Source organism: Dermacentor andersoni, chromosome 7 (genome assembly GCF_023375885.2).
Source record: "Dermacentor andersoni chromosome 7, qqDerAnde1_hic_scaffold, whole genome shotgun sequence".
Taxonomy (NCBI): domain Eukaryota; kingdom Metazoa; phylum Arthropoda; class Arachnida; order Ixodida; family Ixodidae; genus Dermacentor; species Dermacentor andersoni.
In genome coordinates this window covers 11,971,001-11,979,062 of record NC_092820.1, presented here as the reverse complement: position 1 = coordinate 11,979,062, position 8,062 = coordinate 11,971,001, and the positions used below count along the sequence as shown (strand labels likewise).

At 43.8% G+C, this 8,062-nt stretch overlaps 1 long non-coding RNA gene across 1 annotated transcript; it reads left to right on the top strand.

Annotated features, from left to right (window-relative positions):
- The first annotated feature begins 294 nt into the window (after window positions 1-294).
- Window positions 295-3,510, top strand: LOC140219626 (uncharacterized). Its single transcript, XR_011895909.1, has 3 exons — window positions 295-577; window positions 1,210-1,272; window positions 3,290-3,510. It is a non-coding gene; the product is annotated as an uncharacterized lncRNA (long non-coding RNA).
- The last annotated feature ends 4,552 nt before the right edge of the window (window positions 3,511-8,062 follow it).

Sequence of the window (8,062 nt, the reverse complement as noted above, 5' to 3'; positions counted from 1 at the left end):
AATAAAAGACGCCAGACAAATCGAACTCGTTGGAAGCAACATAAGTTAATTGGCTTTGATAATAAATAATTTCACACCAGAACTTCAACAATCAAGGGCGTGTTATTGTTTTCCATACGGGGCGCGCACACGGCGCCTGGAAGCTATTCTATGCTCGCGCAGCAGCGAAACGCCGGCGTTGCACAGCGGTGTCACAGAGCCACCGCGCTGCGATCACTTCGGCGACACTATCCAAATTTGTCGGACATCTCATTCTGTGCTGGAAACACTGGGAGGCAGAAAGTTTGAAAAAACGGCCATTGCCGCCCGCAATGTCTCGGTCGTGGGCTGGTCGTGGGTTCGTTATGCCAGTTGTGCGTCATTCTAAGCCGTTCTGTACATTTATACTGGATATTAATTGGAGTTATTTAGCTGTGCTGATGCTGTTTGCCGTGTGTTTTGCATCAGTGCTTCGTGACATCAGCTGTATTGCGTGTTTTCGCCGACGGCTTACTACCACAATGGCGGGATCTGCGTTCGCCGCCTTCGTGTCTCGGTGCGTCTTTGTACGTCGCACGTTCGGATAACACTTTTTCCGGTAAGTGAAATACATAGCACTTCGTTTTTCGTCAACAATGTGAATATTTTTAGGTGTTACCCGCGACAGTTCTTGATATATGGGCTCTTCTGCCCTGCGAGTTTTCGTCATTACTTTTATACGAAGGTCTGCTTGTGTTCAGCCGTTCAGAACTACCGCGCTCCATGACTTCCGCAACACCAGTCAGAACTTTGCCCTGCTTGTTAGTCTTTGTGGTTAACGTAGCACGCACCAACCGAAAGGAGTGCATTCGAAGAAATGGCTGTAATGCTGAACCAGACTGAACTCGCCCTATTTTGTGTCCTTTTGTTCTTGCGTGTGCGCGCGTGTGTGTCAGTGACTGTGCAGTTTGTAGCGTTCCCACTTTATAGCAAAACAAAAATATAACTGCAATGTTTACTTCATCTATACAATTCCAAATTAAATCGTCTGCTGATGTACAAATTTCACTTGTGTTTTGTTCTAAATAAGCAGCAAAACCTTTAACCTAGTAGGTGCTTCATCTGGGAGTGAAAACACGACAACTTGGCATTTATTATTGAATGACTGTGACTGGGTCGCCTTAGTTGTAATTGCAAATCTGCCTTTCAACTGACTTGATGCTATCTTATTTTGTTTCTTTCACTCTATAGACGGCTGGACATCCTTATTGTACCTTGGCGCTAGCTGGATGACGGGACCTCATCATGATCAGTGTAAGCCAATGTACTGTACCCTCTCTGGTCCTCCCAGTGTTTTTTATATGGGTTAAGGCCAGGGAGTGCTTCGTGGTAAATTAGCTAGTTGGTGTCTCACAAACGGGCATTTTTTTGCACTGGTCCATTATAAGCTGCTGCTATTATAACCAATTTCTCAGTGCCAGTGTACATACACAGTTCTACTAATAATTAGTTTCCCTAAGCCTTACAAAATGTACCTGTAGGTAGTCATTGCTATGTAAGAACTCAAAAATTAACTCTGCTGTGTCATACAAGTATACCATACATGAGTAAAAATTGCTACAACAGTGTACATTACACCTTGCTTCCCTAATGCACAAATGTATTCGAGCCAGTATTTGATTAGTTTGGTATTCTAAATGTTTTCTGTGTGATTTAGTTTCTTTACAGGAATTTACCGTACAGCATCAGCAAGCAGTCTAATTTAAGATTTATGTGTGCTGTAAGAGGTGGGCTTTGCCGCTAGAATTGATAAAACATGGGCCGAGGCTTCCATACAAGGACAAACTTCAATTTCGCTCTACCACCATCAGCACTTGGCTGGCGCTTGCAAAATGAATCATCAGGTAGCTTGTGCCAGACTGTTTTTTAACCTTATTGTGAGGAGATCACAAAGTGATGTGTCGAGGCGCCTGCGTCAGAGATGTAGATTGCGCTGCAACATATGTGCGTGTAGAACAGGCATGATGCTCAGGGTTCCAGCAGTTTGCAGAGGTGCTTTTAAAATTTTGTCATAACTGCAATTTTACCTGTGCTATTTTTTATCACCTATTTCAATAATATCATTGGAGGTGTTATCAGAATTTAGCAATCTATTTGCCCTAGCCCATTAGCCTGCCACATTTGCTTTTTCACTAGGTGGGAAATTATTCAGCATGGACCATTACTTGAATACACCTTTTTGTGTGCAGTGGCTTCTCAATTGCGAGTCAACATAGATTCGCAGAATTACCTGAGGCTATAGATGCACTGATGAATTTGCTACCTATATGAATCACTTTGCATTTTCTTGCGCAAACAGCATGTTAACACTTCCAAGACAGTGGGCAATGTTATCGTTTGATCACATCGTGAGATACTTTCGATTTTGTGTGACGCATCATCCAAGGTGTTGCATCATTTGTGTGAGGTATTGCCCTAAACCAATTAGGGTCACATGAAAATATATCAACAAAAGTGATTGATCCAGCTAGGAGTGTTGCTTTGGAACACTACTTTATCACCAGTCCTCCTTTGCATGCTACCTGCTTACTCTGTACTGTGTCATGTTTAAGTTTGAAAAGAAGGCAACAGCTAGGCAGTGCAAAATGTCAAACTTGCTTTTAGTTTAACAATTTAAAATGCTATTTAACTTTTTAATTAAGTTAGTACATCATTTACCTGCAGAGTGAATTGCTGTTTTAAGCTGATTATATTTTGCAGGAAGCTTCTCAGACTTGAAAGGTTGGTAAGTGGCTTTTTAGCCACAATACACTATATAATAATTTAAAGGCTGACTCTGCTATGCAACTTAATGACTATATGGCAGGAACAAGGTCTCCAAGTTGTGGCGCTGGCTAACACTCCCAGGGTTCTACTAGAACACATAAATACCCAAGAAAGTGGATGGGAAAACGACGCCGCTGTAGCTCAATTGGTAGAGCATAGCACGCGAAATGCGAAGGTTGTGGGTTCGGTTACCACCTGCTGCAAGGTGTTCGTTCATCCACTTTAGTTTCCATTAATTTATCGTTTATTTCATTTAATAAGCACAGGTAATTTCCCCTATGTTGTCCTTGGTGTCAGTGTTTGTTGGCTTCTTATGATAGGAAATGTACTAGTCATTTTAACATCATCGCATACATACCTTAAGATACCCATAATTTAAGAGAAAGGAGTGCTTAAATTTATTTTTAATGTGAGCAAACTTCTTACTTAGCACATATTATTAATTGAAGTGCCAATTTCAATATTCCCATTTCCTCCCTCGCCTTCTTTTTCCTCTTCTGTGCAGGTATTGCTTGCCTATGTCTACAAGAACCGTCACGCGTGGCCTGTAACAGCAAGCTTTTGTGGGCAGCAAGTGCTCTCCTGCGAAGGCTGGCCTACTCTGGCAGCGGCGGCAATCATCTTCAAGATTTATCCATAATCACCTTTGCTGCTATTTGTCACTCTTGTTGATTACACTTTCTGCGTCTTTTCTAATTTATTAGGTAATAAAGTATGAGTATGTGACATGGTGTGAAGTTGATGTCTTGCTGCATTTTCGCTTGCAATCATCAAAAGCTCATCGTACAGTTTATGAAAAAAAATAACAGCATATTATGATTTATCTTTCAGTTCTGGTAACATGCAACGTACAAGGAATTCACTAATGGATGATATGCCGAAGAACTGGCCATTATTTCTGCGTGATGCTGTGCAAGCATGTGGCGTTACTTACGAGAGGCACCCACAAAGTAAGTTACAACTTACTTTTAAATGAAGCATGGACATCAGAAAAAATATATTTATATTGCTAGTTAGAGTGGTTCGCAGAGTGTTTTTCCAGATGTGTACTATCCTTTATTTCTTAACTCATTGCAGCACAGTGTTCTGTTTCGTATAATGATGTAATGCTATTGTGCCCCCTGTAGCTGAAACCAGGATGTAATTTTTGCCTGAACTGCAGCATCACTGACAATTTTTCGTTGCTAGAAACTATTTCAATTTGGTGGAGACCCAGCAGGGCGAAGTTTTGTCAATAATGACATGTTTCACGCAGAGATGTTCTTGTTTAGGTCAATGGGTGAACATTGGAATGATATCATACAATACAGATCTTGTTTTATTTGCAAAATAATTCTGACAGGCGGCATTCAATTGATTGGTCTAATTAAAAAGCACTAATTGACCAATGAGGTTGTACTACACTATTCCCATGGTTCACATCTGGAAAAACTACATGTGCATCACTCTATCCGACAATATAAACTTTTTTTTTTCTGATGTCCATGCCTCGTTTAAAATAAATTGTAACTGTGGGCAAACGTCGTGTTACTGTAACAGCTGCTGCAAAAATTTGAGGGATTTTCTAATAAAAGTCTTCAGTTGTTCTCGTCAAGCTGTCCATTAGCCAACTTTTAGTGTAACGTTAGCAGGGCTTACTGAAGTGCTTCTAGACGTCCATGGCTACAAAATGTCTTGATCAAGACAGCTACTAGGCTTTTGAATTAGCCGTTCAAGACATCTTTTAGACATCAAATAGCTGCTTGCGTGTTTCGTGGGTAAGTTGTCCGTGGAATCCTATGTTTCTTCTGCGCCTTCCCTCTGACGCTGCGAAGCACCTGGCGCATTGCACTGTAGTTGAGATCACTTGTTGAGTAGGTCAACGATTAAGTGCATCAACTATGTATCATTATGAGTTTTGGAGTGAAACAATTTACTCAACACAAGAACATGCTACCGCACGTCTGAGATCACCATAAAAAACGTGGAGGGGCAACAAATTTGGCAGTGAGGTCCCTTCGTTGGAAAGTGTTTTGAGACTGAAAGCATCGCATCGTGATGTTGCACAAGTTACTGGCTGAGTATGTGAATTTGTTGTTAGAAAATTCTAAAGGTAAAAACTGTTGAATAATGTGGTTTGTTTATTTATTTTCGGATTTCTTATGCGGAGAATGCACAAAGCCGTGAGCGGAGGGTCTCTGCCGATGGCTGTATGCTAGAAAGACCTTTAAATCAGTGTCTAAAATCAACCATCTGTAATGTGAGTGAATGTGTAGTGGGCGTCTTTAAAGTCTGCAGCATCTCTTCAGTAAATTGTCACTGCACTGTTGCAGTGATTGCACCGGACTTTCTCAGTGCAGCAAACCGAAATAAGCTTGTACTCGTGTTTAGTTGCATCTAATGGTGCTGCATTGAATGGCGAAAATGTTCAGTGCAACATCTTTCTCGCTGATAAAATCAGAACATGGCATGCCTAAGTTTGTGCACCACAAGTTCCCAGTACAGTGCAACCATGTTTTGGTTAAACCATCTGTTAGCATTGTGATGTTTGGGGTCGGGCATGAAATAGATGGTAGCTGGTCCATGCCTTTGTCCAACTCATCCACGCTGACGACGTTGTTGAAGGGAGAGACTCGTTCTCATCGAGAACGAGGAATATGGGATTTATTTACAGTATCTACATGCGAATGTTACAGTTCATTAGTCTAGCATGACTGAACCCAGCAGCCGCGCAACAGCTGCTTATAAACACTCTGTCCTCCATATATCCCTAGGTGAGGGAAAACGGCCGTTCAACTTTCGACCGATGGGAGCGTCCAAAGACATCGTCGCCGACCCGCCTTTGTGCTTGGACTGTATATTTTTTATTGATCCGGTGTTCTACTGAGTGTTATATTTAGTGTCGCTATTTCTCCCTTTTTGCGCAAATTTGTTTCGTCAGCCGGGAGGGTTTACACACTCACTTCCGCACTGGTTTCACTGACCACACCGAGGTAGAGGGTTCTCGCCCACACGGTGCTGCCCCGAGCAGGCGCCTCTTTATCCCAGAGTTGACCCCGCAGACATTGGCCGCCGCGTCTGTCCACTGACTGACGACTTCTAAGCTGCGTGAGACGGCACCGGAAAACATCTTCCCGGAGCTCCCCTGCTCCAAACAGACGGTGTCGGCGTACACACTAACAATACTTGCTCCGCTGACTGCGTCTAGCCATCTCGGCACCATTGCCGTTGGGGACGCGGCACATTGTCCTCCCCAGACCTGACCCACTTGCGTCACGAGGGCGTACCGCTGTCGGGGAATGGTGGTCCTCCCTACGAAACGAGTCGCCGCCGCAGCAATGGTGGCGCCGAATATGGGCTGGAGACTGACGTATTGTCGTCCTTTCAAAGCGAGCAGTCGCAGCAGACATCGTGGCGCCGATGTCCTGTTGACTCGGCGCATCGTTGCTTTCACAAAGTGAGTGAAAGTGAGTGCCGCTGGGCAGGAAGAGAATCATCATCATCATCATCAGCCTGGTTACGCCCACTGCAGGGCAAAGGCCTCTCCCATACTTCTCCAATTGCCCCGGTCATGTGCTAATTGTGGCCATGTTGACCCTCCAAACTTCCTAATCTCATCTGCCCACCTAACTTTCTGTCGCCCCCTGCTACGCTTCCCTTCCCTCGGAATCCAGTCCGTAACCCTTAATGACCATCGGTTATCTTCCCTCCTCATTACATGTCCTGCCCATGCCCATTTCCTTTTCTTGATTTCAACTAAGATGTCATTAACGCGCGTTTGTTCCCTCACCCAATCTGCTCTTTTCTTATCCCTTAATGTTACACCTATCATTCTTCTTTCCATAGCCCGTTGCGTCGTCCTCAATTTAAGTAGAACCCTTTTCGTAAGCCTCCAGGTTTCTGCCCCGTACGTGAGTACTGGTAAGACACAGCTGTTATAAACTTTTCTCTTGAGGGATAATGGCAACCTGCTGTTCATGATCTCAGAATGCCTGCCAAACGCACCCCAGCCCATTCTTATTCTTCTGATTATTTCACTCTCATGATCCGGATCAGCAGTCACTACCTGTCCTAAGTAGATGTATTCCCTTACCACTTCCAGTGCCTCGCTACCTATCGTAAACTGGAAGAGAATGGCTGGTGGCAAAGGGGAGGATGCCTTGGCTTGCAGCGACAAGCTGTGAAATGATGACACCGCCCCAAAACATCCAACAAGGGCAGGCAACTGCAAAACGAACCCCACAACATGGCTCTCTGCCGAGATGACGTATCTTGGATCTCACTTTAGACCCGCTAGGCTTAAAAAAAAAAGTGCAGAAACAACAAATGCTGCATTTCGCTACGCCAATTTTTGAAGAAATTTCGTGCTGACAAATTGAGCAATCATGGAGGGAGTCCTGCTAAATGAGAGGGGATCTTCTTGGCTTAACAAAATTAACAATAACAACCCTAAAATTTAGGCGGGATCCCTAAACGCAGAATTCAGATTAGCCTGCTCAAACCATCCGCATTGCTATGCAACTTTCCCTTATATCTAACCACGACTACGGTAGGTCGTGTATCTAACGGAGAAGTTGTAACCTTGGAGAGTCAGGCTCCATCGAAGCAAGCGGCCACTTTTTTTTTTTGTGACATTTGATTGGGCCACGTCAGAGGACAGTGGTCGGTCTCGAAAATGAACCTCGCTCCATACAAACCATACGACAACTTCTGGGCTGCCCAAACCAAACAGGCACATTCCTTCTCTGAAGTGCTGTAGGCCTCTTCTCTTATAGTTAGCTTACGGCTGGCATAGAGGATAGGATGTTCCTCATTCAATCTAAAATCTAAAATGAAGTGGCGGTCTTCACAGCTGGAAAATGATGCTATCGCAGCAAGTGAGCGCACAGCCAAATAATCACTGAAATATGCTGTCTTATTTTATTTATTTCTTGCCCACGGAAACTTAGCGGCTGATAAATTGCTCCTGTAGACCCATCAACTCAGCAGAAACGCTGTGAACTGAATTGACAATTTTTTTGTGATGTTTTAGGACTGCTGCCAACCCAAGCAATATCACGCAGTTTATATATTACTGAAACAGCCCTGGCTAACGTAGAGTGCCTGTAATTACCTCGCGCCTTTTACTCGCAGCCTATGAATAGTGCCCGGAGTAGAACACGTGTAAATCTCTGAACTTTACCCAAATTCCAGCACTCTGATCATGCCGTGCGCACTGCCTGTCGAGGAACCGCGCTTCTTCCCCCTGTTCTAGGCCAAGCATCACTTCCAGCAAGCACGCACGACAATATTTATTTCT